Below are 21,932 nucleotides of genomic sequence, written 5' to 3' on the forward strand. Positions count from 1 at the left end.
ATACTGCATGACTCCTAGCAGTAGGTCAGGAAAGAGCATTCAGCTGTGCCTTGCACTTTCTTGTCATGCCTGCCCAAGACATCATGCTGTGAGGAGGTCCAGCAACCATGTGGGAAGGCCACGTGTAGGCGTCCCAGCAAAGCCCCACTGAGCTCCCAGCCACAGCCAACACCAACCTCCAGACATGTGAGGGAGTGCATGTCTGGGTGAGTCTAGACCTCAGCCTTGGCCTTGGAGCTATTCCTGCAGATGCTGAGTGGAACAGAGAAAAACTACATCCCTAAGTCCCTGTCCAAATTGCAGACCCATGAACAAAATAAATACTGACATTGTTTTAAGCCACTAAATTTTCACATAGTTACATAGTCCATATGGCATAGCTACAGGACGGGAGGGGCCATCTGACCAGCATCAGACTGTACATGACTGAGAAAGGAACATTTATTATGTTATGCCACTGATATTTAAAGGTTTGTTGTGCAAGTTTGCATTAACTACCTTGACTAGTACAGATGGGAATGAAAAACATCAACAGGGCTTAGCAACAGTGAAGTCATCAGTGCTCTTAATTTCATTTCAGTGGAGAGATGTTTGAGGAAGCCACAGATGAGAGAACTGAGTATGAGGACATCAAGACAGATTTGTAGACAATGGTTTCCAGTAATTTGGTTCTGAAGGGCAGAGCAGGAGGGTGGAGCTGGACAGGGATCAAGAAGCTAGTGAAGCTTTCATTTTTATTTGGAGAGAGTAAATAGGGAAGAATTGGGCTGAGAAGAATCCAGCTGAGAGAGGGAGGTTGAAAGCAAAAGAGAGAAAAGGGGTGTGAGGATTGGGGGTGGGGAGGAGAGGAAAGTGAATTTAAAGCAGGCAGAGGAATTAGTTTTACAAGAAACAACTGTTCTACCGCCCTGGGAGGAAGGAGCCACTAAACACATACAGGTAGGTTTGTTTGTGTCATACTAAAATATAGACTGCTTTTTTTCTCTCTAAATTTGGTCAAGTGTATCTGCTGAGAGTGAGATGGAGGAAGAGGCCAAAATTTGAGGGGTGGCGCCAAGTAAGGGGTGCAACGCAGGCTCTGGCACCTGCAGTTGTGACCATCTTCCTCCCTGGCGCAACTCTGCAACTAAGGCCCTCTCTGAACGCTCTGAATGGCTCATTCCTTGCAAGGGGAGAGACCTTGCTCCCTTCACCCACACTCCTATCCCAGCCTCAAATTACCCATGTCTATCCAGCCAAGATCCTTCACAGGCCACCCACCCCTCCCCTCCCCTCCCCACAACGCCAGCATAAACATCCTTTTAATCCACACAGCCTCTGCACGACAATTTTTACCTCGGGTTTCTGACAGCAAGGAAACACCTTGTGTTATTTATGTCCACATGTATTTCTTCACTAGGTTATCTTCTGCTTAAAGAGCAGGAGTCGTGCCTTTTTCATTTTGTATCTCCTGCAGCGCCCAGTATTTAACAGATGCACGACTGTCTACTTGATAACGTTTGTGACCTGGTTTTAATTCGAAGTTATTTAGCCACTTAGAATTTAAGATCTATTCCTCTCATAATCTGTTGAAATGCGACAGCTATTTTTTTATTCCTATCAAGGTACAAAGGAGGTAGAAGAGACATTAATGACAAATTGTATACAAAGACCATTCATGTTCTACTCATGAAAGGAGATGAAATTTCATCTGTTTGTGTAGTCAAAGCCTGGCTAGCTGTGTGGTAAAATAGATTAAAACAAAACAAAACAAAACAAAACAAAACAAAACAAAACAAAAACATGGACTCTGAAAGCCAAGGGCCCCAGAATGAATTCTCAGATCCAAAATTCCTAGCTATATTTCTTCAAATACACCATCCTCCATTTTCTAATCCATAAAAGGGAGAAATGACTACATACATTTCAGGGTTACGGTGAGAATAACAGACATAAAACAAAACAAAACATGAATACAATAGCCAGCACCTAGTAGGAACTTAATAAATCATAGCTACTAGTATTCATTCAACAACTGATCTCAACATCTAATTGAGAATCAATATGACCCAAGTCGATGTACCCGCTGTTACTAAAAAAAAGGATTCTCATTTGGATATTTACATTTCCCTCGAGGATATAACAGTTGTATAAGAAATGAGAAGTTACATTTCTTCCAAATGAGAAATTTGATTTCTTTAAAACAGATTTATTTAGTAAAAACCATATAAATTGTGAAATGATTGTGGAAAGAATTGTTCATTCTGTCATGTTTGTTTGTGTTCCTGAAGTGATACGCTAAACACTCGCTTTCTTTTGCATGGTATATGTTTGCTTAATTCAAATTTATATTAGGGTTCTTGTTGAGGAGGGATTGCCCCAAGGCTTCCAGAAAAAATTTACTCAGGAGCACAGCTCTGCAAGTTTTAAGACAGCCTCTGAGATAACCCTGGGCTATGTTATTCATTAAATTCACTCTCAACTTGATAGCCTCTGACCTGCACAGGTTGGAAATGACCGTGAAGATAGATGTGTGGGGCATGGTGTTGCTAAATGCATTCATATTTTAAAAGAAGACACAAATGAAGTGTAAAATTTTCAACCAATTGTCAGTTACCTAAAGTAATTTGGGGTAGAGGAAAGCAGTTTATCCCAATCCTTCTAACCCTAACCAGTAGGGATAACAAACTGAGTAGTCTTAGCACTTGGATCTTTAAAAAACAGTATTTTTGGCCAGAAACAGTGGCCATTCCACGAGCAATATTTTTTTTTAAAGATTAACTAATTGGTCATTTTCAAAGGATAACAGGAATCAACTATCTGTTCTGAAAACTAGAAAATGAAAGAAAAAAATCAAGCATTTATTATGCATTTCTTATATGAATGGTATCACTGGATAGCCCGTTGTAAAGGAGGGAAGTGTCTCTTTATGAAACTATTCCAGTAAATGAAAACAAACAAATAAATTAAAAAGAATTGCAATGTCTAATGAATTAATGGATATAGGCCCTGTGTATCAATGGCTGTTGACATGTCCAAAAGGGAGACAACCAAAAATAATATGTGTTTCCTGGTGAGAGAACATAAAGCCACCTACAGTCTTGCCAAAGAGACCAAATAGGAGTCGGATCAAGCCTTTGGATCCAGCTTCCATTTTCAGGAAACATCAAAGACACAAAAATGCACAGAGCCTCACCGAGAATACCAAATCAGAAAAATCCAGAAAGTATGAAATTCTGCATGTCTCATGGCCTTAATTCTTCAACAGATAAGTGACCAGCAAATAAAAGGGATATTAGAGGAGCCTAGAGATGAAAAGACATTTAAAAGATATATCAAAGTTAAAAAAAAATGGACAAAGCTAAAATACAGTATCTAGGTATGCATATTGGAATAATAAAATTACTTTTTTTAAAAAAGTGTATTTATTTTTGAGAGAGACAGAGCGTGAGTGGGGTAGGAGCAGAGAGAGAGGGAGACACAGAATCCAAAGCAGGCTACAGGTTCTGAGCTGTCAGCACAGAGCCCGACATGGGGCTCAAACTCACAAACCACGAGATCATGACCTGAGCTGAAGTTGGACGCTTAATGACTGAGCCACCCAGGCTCCCGTTTCCCCAAATTTTCTATCATGAACATATTCTGTTTTGTTTTTTAATTTTATTAAAAAAATTTTTTTTAATATTTATTTTTGAGAAAGAGAGAGAGAGCACACAAGTGGTGGAGGGGCAGAGAGAGAGGGAAATAGAGGATCCAAGGCAGGCTCCAGGCTCCGAGCTGTCAGCACACAGCCTGACGTGGGGCTCGAACTCACAAACTGTGAGATCATGACCTGAGCCAAAGTCTGACACTTAACGAACTAAGCCACCCAGTCACCCCTCAAATTCCTTTTAAAAGCATACCGTTGCTTTTAAAAGCATTACCTAAATGATTACCTTCTTTTGGGGATATGAATGTGTATGAATGATAAAGAAGGAAGAAGTCTCCCATCTTAGGTCCTTATGTTAAATGCTTTCAAGAAATACAACTTTTCCATCAGGATTTTTTTTTTTTTAATTTTTTTTTTCAACGTTTATTTATTTTTGGGACAGAGAGAGACAGAGCATGAACAGGGGAGGGGCAGAGAGAGAGGGAGACACAGAATCGGAAACAAGGCTCCAGGCTCTGAGCGGTCAGCACAGAGCCCGATGCGGGGCTCGAACTCACGGACCGCGAGATCGTGACCTGGCTGAAGTCGGACGCTTAACCGACTGCGCCACCCAGGCGCCCCAGAATTTTGCAGACTACGTATTGCTTGTTCGAATGAGCGATTTAGACCCAACCTGACACCATGGCTGAAGATGAGCTTCTTGAACTGTCAAGTAGCAGAGATAATCCCTAGGAGTGGCTTGGGGACCAAACACAATCAATCTGAAAGATGGGCATCTTTTATTCACTTATTTATTTATTTATTTAATTCACCTATATTAAAAGTTTTTACAATGCTTAATTTTTTCTATGCATTTGAACATAGAGATAAAAACTCCATGAATGTGAAGACATGCACAACAAAATCATGAGTTACAACACTGTAATTAATGCTAAAATATGTCCATGGAAGCAGAGAAAAGTTGTAACTCATCCCAAATGAAGAATCAAGTCACGGAAGACACTGTACAGAAAGCGTTACTTGAGTTGAACTTTGAGAAAGGAGTATAACATTGTCCAGTGACTAAGGAAGAAGGGGAATTCTGGAAAGAAGGAACTTCTGGAGGAAAACCAAGATAGGAGACATCATAGCAGATTTGAGGAAGTGGACATAGGTCTATCTTTCTGCAGGCAGAGTGGTAGGGAGACTAGGGGAATAGAACTTAAGGATAAATAAGGTTTTGTAGATAGAAATAAGATAGAGATAATAGGTTTTATAGATAAAATAAGATAGAGATAATATCCAGCAGTGAATAGGAGCTATCTCTTTGATGGATAGCAAATGGATGGAAAATAAATGGATGGATGAAAATGCCATGCTAAGAACTTTAAACTTAATACTGAAGGTTACCTACAACTATGAAAAAAAAAAAAAACTTAAGCAGAATATGAGCAGATTTGCATTTAAGAAAAATTGCTATGACAAATGTGTGGCATACTAAGTGGGTCTGAATAGTTGTGGAGAAGAACAAGAGTCCAAGTGAGAAAAAAAAAATCATGACCTGCGCTAAGGCAATGGCAGTGATAATGAGAAGGACAGAATGAATTTGAGATCAATGATAAAATCATGATGGGAGTTATGGGAAAGGTGGATGAAAAGTGATCTTGAGATTGCAGAAAGAGAGTGAGAAAAATATTTAAAATATATGCAGGATCCAATCAGATGACAAATATCTAAGAAGGCAAGGAAACAATCCAAGTTATTCAGAGAAGAAAATTAGCTACAAATCTTGTGAGGGTGTTGCAAATTCATCGCATGTGAAGACCAGATAATGTGTAAATAGAATCCAAGGAATCAACGTCAAGCCTGCCCCGTCTGGAGGGCACTAACATCACAACTTGAAAGCTTGGACTGACATACGGTGGCCTAAAAAAGAAAAGTTCACCTTGCACATCTGCAGTGTAAGACCTCACCTCCAGCCCAGACTGCTTATTGGCATGCAACCTCAGCCAACTGAGAAGTGAACCCTAAAAATTGCTTGGGGTGGTAACCTCATAACCATAAGGCATTACATAATTATATTCTCAACCCCAGGAAGACTTGGATTATGTATCAAAATTATGAAGTAAATAAAATCTGTAAATTGGTATTTTTGTGTGAAGGAAAAATATCTGTGCCTATTAGATTTTTGAGGTTTCAGGGAAGTTTTCTTCTTAAATTTTGTAATTCTTAACATAAAATGTGTAAATGATAGTTGACTTAGATTTTGGGTTTTATTTATTTTTAAATTTTTATCTATTTATTTAGAGAGCACACATGCATGCAAGCAGGGAAGGGGCAGAGGGAGAGGGGGAGGGAGAGAGAATCTTAAACAGGCTTGATGCCCAGCAAAGAGCCCAACACAGGGCTCAATCTCACAGCCATGAGATCATGACCTGAGTCTGAGATCATGACCTGACCCAAAATCAAGAGTTGGATACTTAACCTACTGAGCCACCCAGGTGCCCAGATTTTGGGTTTTAAATTATAATTTTACTAGTTTCATAAACAATTCTGGAACACTTCTAAGAATGTAAGATTTAGCATATATATAAGTTTTATTTACTAGATTTACAAGAATTGATTAAATACCTGGGAAGATTTTGTTAGTGAGTAAGATGAAGTACTTTTTTAAAAGAAATTTAATGTAGATATTTAAATATAGTGTAAGTAGTTAAAATAAACATAAGCAGTTAAAATTGCCATATTAATACATGTAATAATTGAATGTGTAGACTCGAGCAAACATAAAATACTAAAGCAAATGTAGCCTCTGAGTAACCTTTTCTGGGCCCCATAACCTATGAGGGTGCAAAAAAAAATTGCATTGACAGATGATTGATGGTCTTTGTCACAAGGGCCACAGAAGAAAGCAATTAAGTAGTTAAATAATGAGGTGCTTATAGGATACACAACAGAGACTGTCAATAGACATCTTGAGACCTGGATTACATTCTGAATGATTATGCTTTTAAAAATGTGCACTGAGTGCCCAGCATAGCCCATATGCCCTGGCAATGTGGTAGTGAACAAAATAAACATCATTTGCATGTATTATTAGAGAATAAACATGGTGACCATACAAAAGGTAAATATTGATAACCGCAACGGACAGAATTAAAATAGTGTGAAATGATAAAGAGTGACTAGGGTCTACTTTAGATGAGCAGGAGATATTTATCTAAGGAGGTAAACTTACATTGAAATTCTAATCCCAAAAGAATCAATTTTCCTACAATAAGAGGAAATGGTGCTCTGTTCAGAGAGATGAGCTAGGGCAAAGGTCCAGTGGCAGAAATCAGCTAAGTTTTAGGAAAATAAACGCTCTTCAGCTGGGTAAGGAAAGGGCTAGAAGATGAGGTCAGATAATCTGCAAAGGTCCTATTTTATAAGATGAGGTAAGGACTTTGGATTTTATTTTATGTGTGGTAAAAATTTTTAGAGGATTTTGGGCAGAGGAGAAAAATCTAATTTCAATTTTAACCAAACATTGCATGAAGAATGGATGATAAAGGGGCAAGGGGGAAGCAGCAAAGCCAGGATGTTGAAATCATACTGCTCAGAGGTCATGGTGACTTGGATGGGTGATTTAGGATCTGTTCTACAGGCAGAGGCAACAGAACTTGGTGATGGGTAGGATGGGAGGGATGAAAAAGAGAAAGAGAGGAAACAGAATAACTCATAAATATTTAGCCTGAGGATATGGATGAATGTGGTGCTTTTGTGCTGACATGAAAATCCACAGGAAGGAGAGATTGTAAGAGGTGGGTGCAAAATTCAATGGTTGGTTGGTATATAGTATGAATCCAAAAAACAAGGTTATGTATCTACTTTGATTTATAGAGTCATTGAGATAGCAACTACAAAGTTCAGTATAGCCCATTTTAGTGACTGAAAAGAATCCAGTCAGCTTCATGGCTAGAATATATATAAACTCAATCAACTAGGATGGTAATTGTCTTCCTTAATGAGTATGCCTTTTTCACCACTGTATGTACATTTATAATTTATTTTAAATTGTTGAATATAACCAGTGTAATGCAAATTTATGTTAGTTTCAGTCTACATCTAGGAGAAGACAGTTGTCTAAAGGAGAAATTTACATTTCAGGGATGCCTGGGTGGCTCGGTGGGTTAAGTGTCCAATTCTTGGTTGCAGCTCAGGTCATGGTCTCCCATCTTCATGGGTTCAAGCACCACACCAGGCTCTGTGCTGACAGTGCAGAGCCTGCTTAGGATTCTCTCTCTCTCCCTCTCTCTCTCTGGCCCTCCCCTACTCGTGCTGTCTTTGTCTCTCTCAAAATAATAAATAAACTTAAAACTACATATTTAAAAAGATAAAAAAAATTTACATTTTAAATATGGTTATTCAGCATTTAATTGGAAAGTTCACATTCTTTGGGTGGCTACTAAATGCACTTCAACTGTGTTTAGCCCTTAGCAATAGCCGGGGCTTTGAGAATTCACGTAATGCATGTAAGAAATAGACCTCTCACTGGCAAAAATTAGTGATACTCAGGATATGTATAGAGTTGCTTAGAGTATTGTTTAGATTGTTTAGAATCTTATAGAGACATTTCCCCACATTTGGCTCACTGAAAATCCAGAGCCCTGTAACCTATACATTTAGATATAGCACCCTGGGCTGGATCTTGAAATTACCTTCTGTCCACATGCTGGTTCTGAATATTCTTGGTTGCCTGTCTCCAACAGATGATTGGCCAAATCTTGATACAAGAATATTACTGAATTTGCTTAGGTAAGCCTTGCTATAAGAGGCTGTTGAAAAAGAACAGGAAGAATATGACTTCAAGAGACTTACAGAGCAGATACCATTACTGTGATGTGATTGCTCACTAAAAGACATGGTGTGGCAGGTAGAATCTAGTCTGACACTTATTTGCATTATATCCTGGTGACAAAAAGTGACAACAGACATTTACCAAAAATAACAAACTGGTTTTAGCCAGTTCATACGACCCAGATGAGAATGTATTTTAAATAACCTCAGTAACCATCTTCTTAAATAAACTTATTTTTCAATCCCAGTAAGATATAAAATTAAGATTAAAAAGAGTAGAGAATCAAGACCAGAGTATTATTATTTTTGTTTTAAAAGGGAATCTGCATATATGGTGACATAATGTGGTTGTAATGATTAAGAAAATTTGACCTATTTGAGTGACAACTTAAAATCCATGACTGAGTAGTTTATATTTTAGGATTCGGAGTTTGCACTTTACTACATTATAATGTTAGAACATATTCGTTATATGTGTAAGTTTATTTTGTTAGATTTACACAATTTTTTTAGTACTTGGGAATGTTTATCTTTTAAAGCCAGGTAATTAAAGTAGTACAAAATTAAATTAAATATATTAAATTTATAAATGCTGTTTAAACATCTGAAATGTTTTATTAACTAAGGTTATAAACAGAAACAAGTATTTTTCAAAACATTTGCTATGTTCATAAATAGAAGGTAGAGATTTAAAAAGCTGAACTTTAGGGGAGCCTGGATGGCTCAGTCTGTTAAGTGCCTGACTCTTGATTTTGGCTCAGGTCATCCCAGGGTTGTGGTATCAAGCCCCACAACAGGCTCCACACTGAGTGCGGAGCCTCCTTGGGATTCTCTCTCTCTCTCTATCTCTCTCCCCCTCTCCCTCTCCCTCTGCCTCTCCCTCCCTCTGCCTCCTCCCCCACTGGGACTCAATAAAATAAAATAAAATAAAATAAAATAAAATAAAACAAAACAAAACAAAAAAATATAAAATGGCTGAACTTTAAAGAACAAAAGGCACTATGATAACTCAAAATATTAAATATTGCATTTTTAAACCAGAAATCAACACAGGGGCACCTGGGTGGCTCAGTCGTTTAAGCATCCGACTTCAGCTCAGTCATAATCTCATAGTTTGTGGGTTTGAGCCCCTCATCAGGTTCTGTGCTGACAGCTCAGAACATGGAGGCTGCTTTGGATTCTGTGTCTCCCTCTCTCTCTGCCCCTCACCTGCTCATGCTCTATCTCAAAAATAAATAAACAGAAAAAAAAAGTCAACACAATTTCTGTATAAAAAGACAACAAACAAATCTCAAGGATACCAAAAACTCAGATTAACAGATAACTCTATTCAAAAATCAAAGTAATATTTAGGGAAATTGATTTTATGTCCAGACACAAAGGACTTCAGTTAATTCTAGTTTTAGATGCTAATGGAAGCCACTTGCCATAAAATGGAGGCCTAGAAATGAAATACCGATTTTAGTATTATGGAAGGTAGGACCTCACAATTGTAAGTGTTAGATATCCTTATAAGCAAACCTATTGAAATTATTTAAAGAAATATAGTGATTACATTGTGGGGATCATGAATATGTATCTAAAAGACAAATGAAAAAATAGATGTCTTAACACTGTGCAGATAATGTTGTACAAATGTCCCTAATGGGATAACACTTCCAGTGATAATATCATGCAAAATTCCAAAAGGGCTAAATCTTAAATGGATGTATTCAGGAAAACTGTATTCAGTGACTTGAAAGTGATTCTAACAGTAAGAGACTAATCTTAAGGCCACAAGTGAAGATTTTGCATAGAATTATTTCATGAAATGTGAGATTGGAAAAATTAATCTCTCTACACTAAATGTTATTCTATTAATGTGTGATTGTTAATACGTGCAATCAGATTAACAAGCAAGCATATATCCAGCTAGTCTATCAATATTCCTGAAAGTATGTATTTTTCACTTGCTAAAATACATTTTAAATACTTTTTCTTCTGATCTTCTCACTGGGGAGGAATGGCCAGGAATGGGGAATGGGGAACAGATGGTGAGTGAGGCAAGAGGAAAACTGGAAGAGTGTGATATGGCAGAAACCAAAGGAAAGATGTTTGAGGAAAATAATAGTAGCCACCAGTGTAAAATACTGAAACTAGGCTAAGGAAGCACGTAGGGAGCTGATCCTTGGATGCAGCACTGGTGATCACTGGTACAGCCATTGAAAGCAGTCTCCGAGAAGTGGGCAAAGCCAGATGGGCATTAAGAAGAATAGCTAAAAAAAAAAAAAGAGGCGGGGCAGTCGGCGCCTTGTGGTCAAGCATCAGACTTCAGGTCATAATCTCATGGTTTGTGAGTTCAAGCCCCTCGTCGGGTTCCACGCTGACAGTGGGGAGCCTGCTTGGGATTCTCTCTCTCTCTTTCTCTCTCTCTCTCCCTCTTTCTCTGCCCCTCCCCAACTCACAAGTGCACGCTCTCTCTCTCCCTCAAAAAAAAAAAAAAAAAAAAAGAAAAGAAAGAAAAAGAATGGATGGAGGGGTGACATCACAGACTCTAAAATTCTCTTTGAGGATTTGCTCCTCTACTACCAATAGCTGCATGTGTCGCTGCCACTCCACCAGCCATTTTTGCCACAGGCTTCAAGGTTCACCCAGCAACCCCCAAACTGGACCAGCGGAGCCCTGGGGGAATCCAGTTTTTCCTCCTCTTGTGGGTGGCAGGCCTTTCTGTCTGCCACAGTCATGTTGGTTTTCCTTATTTTGCCATAGCTGTTAAGAACAAAACTCTTTAGTTATCCTTAAAAATAGTGTCTCTGTGATGTGGTTTGCCAACATAGCAGTATGCTCTGATGTCTATTTCTAGACTCAGCTCATGGTTGAAACATAAATGAAGGTCACCAGCAGTGTTGCACTCTGCTATTAAATTTTTTTTTTTTCAACGTTTATTTATTTTTGGGACAGAGAGAGACAGAGCATGAACGGGGGAGGGGCAGAGAGAGAGGGAGACACAGAATCGGAAACAGGCTCCAGGCTCTGAGCCATCAGCCCAGAGCCCGACGCGGGGCTCGAACTCACGGACCGCGAGATCGTGACCTGGCTGAAGTCGGACGCTTAACCGACTGCGCCACCCAGGCGCCCCTGCACTCTGCTATTAAAAGACATCAACAGGCTGAGGAGTCAGTAAGTGCTTTCTTAAAATGAAAAGTGAGTAAATGACAAATGCCAGGGAGAAGAAAAAAAAAAAGAGTCTCTCACCTCATCAGCGAATGCCTTATTATTCAAGATGCAGTCTGAAATGTTATGCAAATGCATTTATTTGAACCAGACATGATTATATTCTTACTTATTAATGGCTATCTTAGCTACTAACACATTCTTTCTAATGGTGAGTTTGCAGCCTTAATAGGTTTTTTGCCAAGACAGAAAGAAAGCCGATGGACTAAGCTGTTTAATCTAAAATCAGAATAGTCACCCTTCTACTTTATTTCAACAGAAATTAAGGCAACACCAGATACCTCCTACTAAAAAGTTTATCTTAAGTTGCAGAGGATCATTTAGAACAACGGCTGGGCTCTCCTTGTTATTCTAGGTAGACTCATGTGACAAATTTTAATGAATTATATTTCTTTCCTGTGTTGTTTTCTATCGTGATCACTTGGTTCCCATTTTGCCTTTTCTTTACTCCTTATCCACACACCCTACTTTCACGGAAGGGAGACATTGGGCATTTCAGGACAGTAGTGGTTAGGAAAGAATTTTCCATGGGGTTCAGCTTATAGGTCACCAGGGTTCTGCATAAAATTAAAGCAAAATCCCCACCTGATTAATAAAGTATAACTTTGCGTTTTTCTCTGTATATTTCTTTTCCTTTCATTCAAGGAGGGGTAGCGATTATAGGGCTATGTCTGGTAGGGTTTAGTCATTTGACCAAGTTACATCATTTGGCAACAAGTTAGATTTTCTGGTCCTAGTAAAAGAATAAATTTTTTGAATCCATGAGTTACTTTTAAGTTTCTTATGTTTCAACCATACAACTTGATCATACTGGCTGTGTCAGTTCATCTTTCAATGAACATTAATTATTGCCATGCAGAAGGACCTTAAGAATATTTGTTGAATGGAATGAAATGTTACCTTTGAGTGTTTTTATTTTTAAAAGCCTCTAAGTGAAGAAGCTAAATCCAACACCTACTACTATCATTTCCAAACCACTATAGGAAGAATGAGAATTTTAATGAGCAATATTTTTGGAATGCCAACTGGTAGAGCAGGCGCTTAGGAGGACGTTCAAAGGTTAAACAAAAAAGACTCGTACCTTACCCCCAAGAGCTTTTCATTTCTAAAACACACTGACAAGCACACATAAAATGGGGATTTCAAAGAAGAAGGACGTTTTGTCAAGTTGAAAGACAAAGAAGATCAAACGTTTTTTTAGACTCCAAGTTCAAAGCTGTGTTGAGAGGCCTGGGCAGCACACTAGACTGAAATTCTGAGAAAAAAAAAATCTTTTCTTTAAACTCTCCTTTTATCCAACAGAAAGAGTTTCCAGGACAATAAAGCTTCAATAACACTATTTTTTAGTAATTGTCTAGTGGCATTAAGTACAACATTTCTTTTTAAAAACAGATCCCATCAGCAAAGTAGGATAATTTGATGAGCTCATACAGTACATTATACACTCCTAGGTGTAGATAGCAGTTGGTACCACACACCTAAAGGTCAAAACCATACAGACTATCTGAACTCTGCTTTCAGTGTGTTTTTACAACATTTTTCTTCTCTTGGAGGTTAAGAAAAACTTATGATATCAAAGATTAGAATCAAGTTATGCTAACTTTGTAGAATAAGCAATATATAAATATGTAAAGATATTACACGGGTAACATGTAAATCTCAAATTTTAAAATAGCAATACATGTGTGTGTACCCTGTAGGTTTATAATTATGATTCTACTATATGGTAGTCATTTCTGGCATCAACCATGTAAAACTTATTTTTTGTTGTATAGTTGCATGAGTTATTTAGAGAATCTGTTGCTATTTTTACTGTCTTTAATACCTGTGTTTAGTTCATACGTTTTGCACAAAAAGAGCTCTGACCTCCAGCTGGTAGATCCCATGGACCCGGGGGAGCCCACAACTGCATTCTCAGTCACAGCTGTGCAAGGTCTCAACTATGAAAACCAGTCACAGAGCATTTCTTCTCTCTCTGTACATTTTCTTACATTAACTCAAGTGTGATGCTCAACATTGTAGGCCAGGGAAATTCTTAAGTAATGAAATTGTACTTCTCCAATGTTTAGAATGAGTTTGAGATTTCATTAATGACTTCATCCTTAGTCTACAAAGCTCCCAGCCAGTACTGAATAAAGAACTCCAAAAACCAAATACAAGAGTCCTGATGACTGCCAGGATCAACAATTTAAGTTTTTCTTTTAATTATGGCTTGGTAACAGTATTCCAAAAAGAATAGAGTTTCATGAGTCAGTTTTAAGTTTTGTGAATATAAACACTTTCAGACAATGTGTTGATGTTGTAGAGGACTTCTCGTTTTCCACCCTCTACTTTTTCTTTCTGAAAAAAAGCTAGCTTATAGTTTAGCTTATTGTTACTTCACAGTAAACTCTCAGAGCATTTAAATTTTGTTTGGAAAAAGTAACTATTCTGTGTGAAAACATTTGATCCTGTCATCGCACGAAACAGGCCAAAGTGAGGTTTTGGAGATAACTCAGTCTGTTAGTTTCCGGTTGCTGTTGTAACAAATCACCACAAATTTAGTGGCTTAAAGCAATGCGAATTTATTATCTTGAAGTTCTGTAGGTTAGGAATCTGATGCAGGCCTTCCTGCAATGAAATCAATGTGTGGGGCCATGTTCCTTTCTGGAAGCTCCAGGGGAGAATCCATTTCCCTGACTTTTCTGTCTTCTAGAAGATGCCTGCATTCTTCAGCTCATGGTCTCGTTCCTCCTACTCAGAGCCAGCAAGGAAGACTTGAGTCCTTTTCACATCACAGCACTATGACCTTTTCTTCTGCTTCCCTCTTCCAATGTTAAGAACCTTTCTGATTGCATTAGGTCCATCCAGAGAATCCCAAATTCTCTCCCTATTTTAAAGTCAGCTGGTTAGCAAACTTAATTCCATCTGCCACTTTAATGCCTCCTTGCAATGTAGCATAACATATGCAGTCTCCCGGGATAAAGACGTTGACATCTTTGGGAAGCCGTTATTCTGCCTACCACACCAAGACTTTTAATGCTGCCAAAAATCTAAGCTCTATCCATGAGTCAGGCACATATAAGTTAACAAACTTTATTCTATGTAGTATTCATTTCCTGTTAAGATGCAGGCACAAAAAATAAATAGTAAAAACAAATGATAATAACAAGATAAAGTGGCAGGGGAAGCATGATCATGAAACCCTCAAGAACTCACAAGGGTTGGCTGTTGCTTTCATTTGACAGAGAAGTCACATTTAGGAGGCACAGACCCAAGCCATGGGCAATTGTTTACTGGAGGCCTGTGCTATCCGGGGTGGTGACTATTTATCATGAGAGGCAATAAAGCTCTTTTTCTAAAGAAAAAACAAAAAGATACAGGCAGAGCTATATGCAGTTCTAAAAAAGGAGGAGGTGGAGGAGAGAGCATAGTATTTAAATAGTTTAAATAAACTTGGCCATTATCTACAGAAGTCTCCTGAACAGGGTGAATAAATAATCTAGAGGGACTTATGGCTCCTTCTAACATTGTAAACCTACTGAGGATCTACTAAGTCCTGTTCCTCAATTTATCCCTTCCTCTCACACACCACAGAGCCACAGAGCTTAAGGTTTTCAGGGCATAGAAATAAAAAAATGCTCCCCAAAAGATCCATCAAAACTACAGCATTCTCACCAAATTAGCCTTAGGACTTTTCTCCTGTAAACACGGAAATGTAACTTAAAAAAATTTTTAAGTGGGGGGGTACCTGGGTAGCTCAGTCGGTTAAGCATCCCACTCGTGGTTTCGGCTCAGGTCATGATCTCATGGTTTTGTGGGCTCCAGCCCCACATCGGGTTCTGCACTGACAAGGCGGAACCTGCTTGGGATTGTCTCCCTCTCTCTCTGCCCCTTTCCCACTCATGCTGTCTCTGTCTCTCTCAAAAATAAATAAACTTAAAAAAAAAGTTTTTTTTTTTTAAATAAAAAATCAGAACTGGAGGTCAAGGCCACCTCCAGACACCCAACTGCTGTTTTCTCTAGCTCTGTGGATTTGGAGGAGTGGCAGCGACCTCAGCCTCCAGCTTCTCCAGCAAACTGTGGTGACTGCCGCAGGGCCGTGATAATGTTGCTGGGTTTACTGCAGGCGGGTGAGTCGGTGCTGGGGCAGGCTATGGAGAGGGTGACCAACTGGTGACAACTTCCTATCCACGCTAATTGCCTGCACTTCACCCTTGGCCTAGTCTACCTGTCCTGCCTTGCAGTAGGCCACCTGCCCCCCCTGCCTGCCAGGACGAAAAGTCCCCCATATGTTTTCTCTACAATTCCATTCCTTGGACATGCCATAGCATTTGGGAGAATTCCAACTGAATTCCTAGAAAATGCATGAGAAGTATGGACCTGTATTTAGTTTTAACACAGTGGGCAAGACATTTACTTACCTTCTGGGGAATGGCGCTGTTGTACTGGTTTTTCATAGTAAAAATGAAACCCTGAATGCAAAGAGTATCTACAGATGTCTGACAAACCTGTGTTGGGGAGGGGAGTTGCATGTGATGTGCCTAATCCTAACTCTTTTTTGGAGAAAAAAATGTTAAAAACTCGCCTTAACATAGCCGACTTTAGAAAGCACATTTCTATAACTGAAAGAGCGTGCGGGAGAGAGAATCCCAAGCAGGTTCCAGGATGTCAGCACAGAGCCAGATGCGAGACTTGAACCCATGAACTGTGAGATCATGCCCTGAGCCAAAATCAAGAGTCGGACACTCAGTCAACTGAGCCACCGAAATGCCCCAGAATACTTTCAAAGTTGAGGAGAAAGTGAAGAGAAAAACTTGTTTGAAGCGCTTTCTGAGCTCACAATTTCAATAGCCAGCCATTGCTTACATGGAAAGAAAATCAGAAGTCAACTCAATGACACAGTGGCACAACTGTATGCAGATTTGGATGGAAGTTTTAGCCACGTAGCTTGGCTGCGGCCAGGTTGGCTCCCTTTGCCTAGTTTCAGACACAGGGACAGAGTTCATCAAGCGGTCAAGAAGATTTTCTATAAAGCAATCCAAGAACACAGATAGTCAAAAGAATTCTCCAAACTTTAGTAGATTCTACTTACAAGGATGGACATCCTCTGACAGATGAGGAAACGGCAGCCATGTTTCTTGGACTGCTCTTGGCAGGGCAGCATACATCCTCAATCACTATGCCTGGATGGGCTTATTTTTGGCCACACGAAACCGTGTAACTTGGAACAGAAAACAGTCTGCGAAGATCTGACTCCTTTAATTTGTGACCAGCTGAAGGATCTAAATTTCCTTGATAACTGTGTAACAGAACCATCAAGACTTTGACCACCTATAATGAACATGATGAGAATGGCCCAAACCCTCCAGCTACAGCTGGGTGTATCACTCCTCCAGGACATCAGGTGTGTGCTCCTCCCACTGCCAAAGACTTAAACACTTATGGGTAGAACATCTGGACTTTAATCCTGATTGCTACCTTTGGGGCAGTCCAGCATCAGGAAAGAAGTTTGCCTACGTGCCACTGGAGCAGAGCATCATCGCCACATAAAGGAGAATGTTGTTTATGTTCATATCAAGACAATTTGGTCCACTAATACTTCATTTATGTGAACTTGATCTCAATGACAGGTATTTTTCCCACTACGGATTACACAACCACGATTCACATGCCTGAAAACCCAGTTATCTGATACAAAAGAAGATCAAAATGAAAAAGGCCGCAAGGAACCATTTTGTGACACATCACTGTAAACCGCATAAATATTTGAAGAGAATGAAGTTTACAAAACAACTCCTGGTGTATTTCTCTTTTTTTGAGTGTAATTTTAAGTGACAGTTAGCTTGGGGCACCTGGGCGGCTCAGTCGATTAGGCGTCTTGACTTTGGCTCAGGTCATGACCTCACGGTTCGTGAGTTCAAGCCCATTGGGCTCTGCTGTCAGCACAGAGCCTACATCAGATCCTCTGTCCCCCTCTCTTTATGCCCCTCCCCCACTTTAATGTTTGAATAAACATTAAAAAAAAAATTTTTTTTTTCAACGTTTATTTTTGGGACAGAGAGAGACAGAGCATGAACGGGGGAGGGGCAGAGAGAGAGGGAGACACAGAATCTGAAACAGGCTCCAGGCTCTGAGCCATCAGCCCAGAGCCTGACGCGGGGCTCGAACTCATGGACCGCGAGATCGTGACCTGGCTGAAGTCGGACGCTCAACCGACTGTGCCACCCAGGCGCCCCTAAAAAAATTTTTTTAAACAAAAAATAAATAAAATACAGCTATCTTAACTTATGCTTTTTATATTTTCTTAACTGAATGGTTCCATAAAATCTAATGGCATTTCAGATTATTTCATAATAGTTTCATGACGGATATTTACTATATATGCTTTATTTAAGGAAATCAATCTCATTAGTAAGAAATTACTTAGGGGATCTTAGTAATTGATAGATTCTTAACAACATACATAGCTCTTGGCAAGTAAGTTCAGGGTATTGAAGTCTTGGACTAGATCTGCAAGTGTAAATGCCCACTGAGATACTTGCAAATCTTAGGTTATTAATTTACTGGGTAGTGTTTGTGTGTGTAAGGAGGAATGAGTAGGAAATAAACTCACATTTAAAGCCTTGGATAAAAGAAAATTCCATCAATTGTTTTGGTATGAAGATACTCGGCAATGACGGAGCTATGTTGTAGAAAAATGCCCTTTGAAATTTTAACTGGAAGCATGGTTTCCAAGAAATCGAGAGAGCTCTGACAATGACTTAATAATGTTTCCTAAAAAAATATATAATTATTAACACTAAAGACTGCACATGTAAATTGATCTAATTACTAAATATTACATATTTATCTACCTCATAAATTTATATGTGGTTCCACATGGTCACATGTGTGTGAAAGCCCAAGATAAAGTCCTTAAGGGATACTTTTTGTTCTCTTTGGCTCTAGGTGGTTTCCTGCTTCCTCTCCGGAATCTAATTAGGGATGTTTCTGGTTTCAGTTGTCGGTCAAAACTTAATTTAGGTTAACAACTTTTTTTTTTCTCTTTCTTTTTTTTTTTAAATACAGAATCAGAGATCGGGAACTCCAGCTTTAAGAGTAATATGAAGCAGGATCCTTGGGAGTAGTATCATTGGTCACATTGTGTGAAGCCTGTGTTCAAGAATCAACTCAAATTATAACTGGGGATCTGACTATATATCTGTAATTTAACCGCATAATCTGTTTTTACCAGATGAAGCCAAAATATTTTCCCTTGGGTATAATGGAAAGATGGTGGAGGACCATAAACTAGTTGTGAAGGCAAAATCTCTGTTGTCTGAGGGAAAAAAAAAAAAAAAAAATCAAGGATCACTGGTGGCCACAATTTCTCCTGACAAGTAAAAACATGTACTTACATTATACCTGCAGTAAATATAATTTTTAAAAATTAATTATATCAACTAAATGTAAATTTGGTAGTAAGAATTATTCTTATTTTACAGATGGAAGACCACTGACAATATATATATATATATATTTTTAAGGCAAGATTACTAATATAACTAAGTTAACAGAGTTAGGAATAGATACAACTGCAACTAGATTTTTGTCATCCCTTTTTCCTTTGGTAGATTAAAAATACTAAGAGAATCCTTATGAGCATGGATGGAAAATAATAGGTCAAAGGAGGGTCAGCCCTACAGAAGTAGTTAACTGCACTTTAGCCTGGATGGAGTAGCAGAAACCAGATTTACTCTCTCACCTGAAAAACAAGGGGACAGGGAGGATGAAATACATGAAACAAGTTTTTAAGACACGGGACATCAAGTAATGAAGAGGATGGTGATCTCTAAGAGAGAAACAAACAGTTGCCCCTTAGTTCCTTAAGAGATTTTACACAAGTCACAGCACAGTGAAGGGGACCCAGACGGAGCCCCACAGATGCCTTGAGCAGAGGTCAAAGAATTGAGTCTGGATAGACTTGTAGCTAGGTTTCTCAATGTAGTACAGGAATATTAGCATATTGCAGTTAGCATATTGTTTTGCCTTCCCACAAAGATTCTCTATCAGAAACACTCTGGCCCTTATATACATGGTTTTAAGTCTGATTCCTTATTAAAAATGCTTCAGTATGTCTAATTTATCATTGTACTATGTCTGATTCCACAAAATATGATTAAGGATTTAATATATTAAGTTTCATCCTTTGAATTGCTCCCATTAGGAAAATAAGTAATCAGGACCATCCTGAAAAGTACACGTATGCATGCTATATGGTCTATTCACGTTCCGAAATGGAGTAAAACATTCTACATGAGCAGAAGCTTGTCGGTGACTCATAAAGGTCGCCCTCACACACATCATTACAATATCCCAGCCAAGAGTTTGCCAAACCATGACCAAAATGAAAAGGAGAAAAATATATTTGCCCCGCATTAAGTGTCAGCTACTAGATTCTGTACAGAGGTATCAGCTTAATAGCTATTTGTCATAGTTGGGCCACACTGAGCCAAAATAGCCAACCAGTGACTCAGTCATCAGATGCATGCTTTGCCCTGGAGAGAGCTTGATGCAGCCAAGGCAGCTGCGCAGCTGAAGCAGACCCTAGGGCTGCCTAAATACCTCTACCTCTGCTGGTTTTAGTGACTTAGCTGGTGGCCCAGCACAGACCCCCATCCCCCAGAGATGGTCACCATGCCCTTCATAGGCTGCGGTGGTTTACCATGTCCCTTTATGGCCACAGGTGGGCAAAGGAGCACCTAGAAAACGCAAGTGAATTATCTGGATTCCATTCATATTCCTGTCACCATCGTGTAAAAACAGCCCTACCTGCCTCCTGATGAAGAGAGTCACTTATCTCTGCCCAGACTGATCCCTTCTCTCCTATTGGTCTCTGGACATAAAAAGCCAGAAACGGTACACTACCCAACCCACCACAAATGGATTATCTATGGGGAACACAATGAAATAGAAATACCTTTGATTTAGGGGTGCCTGGAAGGCTCAGTCAGTTAAGCGTCCAACTTCCGCTCAGGTCATGATTTCATGGTTCGTGGGTTCGAGCCCCATGTCAGGTTTTGTGTTGACAGCTCAGAGCCTGGAGCCTGCTTCGGATTCTGTGACTCCCCCTCTCTCTACCCCTTTCCCGCTCATGTTCTGCCTCTCTCTCAAAAATACATAAATGTATTAAAAAAAAAAAAAAAAGAAATACCTTTGATTTAATGAGTATCAGCGACTTAAAGGATATCAAATCCTTGCAGAGTGTTGCCTCTGAGCTGCTGCCATCGGTGTATCTTCAGCACACCATTACACGCTTCTAGAAGCCATCCTGGTAGTGAGTTCACACCATCTTCCAGGATTCCAACCAGGATGTTAAGTCCTATTAAGACAGCTCTTATCCTGCAACCCAAGGACCTAATGTGGGTGCTATTTAACTCTCCCCTAATTTATGTTCTGACTTGACCTTCATCCTGATGCCTGCCTCACGTACTCTTCCAGGTGGCCAATTCTTACAGCTCCTTTGGGGTAGGGTTTATTTTTCTCTGCAAGCCCAGTACCTCTCCAGCTGAGTGTTGCTTAGCCCTAATTCAAGGCCTAGTAACCTGGAGATAGGACAAGTCCTGAAGGGGGCACCTGTTATCGAGGGAGAGCTCGGCTTTGCCAGCCAGCTTGGGGGTGGAGTGGGAGTGTCTGCCCTTACCAGAGAAGGGTGGGGCATGACTGTAGGCTCAGAAAGTTCAGTAGTCAGCGGAGTAAAGATCTTTAGCAGCATCCATTCAGGTGCCTCCACCTCACTTGTCGGGGTCCTGGTTTTTCCCAAAAAGTGCCTTGACCTTGGCATAATGGACCTGCCTTAATTGGCGACTGTCTTTGAATTTTATCCAGACAGACTATTAAATCCTGGGCTTGGTCCTCAGTTTTCTCAGCCATCAGGCTCAGATGAAAAACTAGTTCCAGGGGCCTCTGGCTTTCACACCTGGCTTCCCACTGCCTGTTATTGCCCTCAGCTGTTCATTATGTTTCTATAGAATAAGAATGGCCTAGCAATAGCCATACAACCCTTTTATCCTCACAGTTACAATTTTCTCCATACTTCTCAAACGCCAGCCAGTGCACTAACGCATTCCTCCCTCCCACACCAGCCCAGTTCACCGCCAGTGCAAGGTGTACAACTTGAACTTGCGCCAACCAAATGCCTGTTCTTCTCTCACCACAGATATTGGGGGTCTGGCTGCGTAACTCTGCATCTACCACACCATTAATCTCTGCTACCTATTTCAGAGTACACAAAAAAATGAAGCAGTTTCTA

The 21,932-nt window shown here is 39.6% G+C and overlaps 1 pseudogene; it reads left to right on the forward strand.

Moving 5' to 3' along the window:
* The first annotated feature begins 10,448 nt into the window (after positions 1 to 10,448).
* LOC123596397 lies at positions 10,449 to 16,424 on the forward strand (annotated as a pseudogene).
* Positions 16,425 to 21,932: the final 5,508 nt, after the last annotated feature.

Source organism: Leopardus geoffroyi, chromosome B1, assembly GCF_018350155.1.
Source record: "Leopardus geoffroyi isolate Oge1 chromosome B1, O.geoffroyi_Oge1_pat1.0, whole genome shotgun sequence".
NCBI classification, from domain to species: Eukaryota; Metazoa; Chordata; class Mammalia; order Carnivora; family Felidae; genus Leopardus; species Leopardus geoffroyi.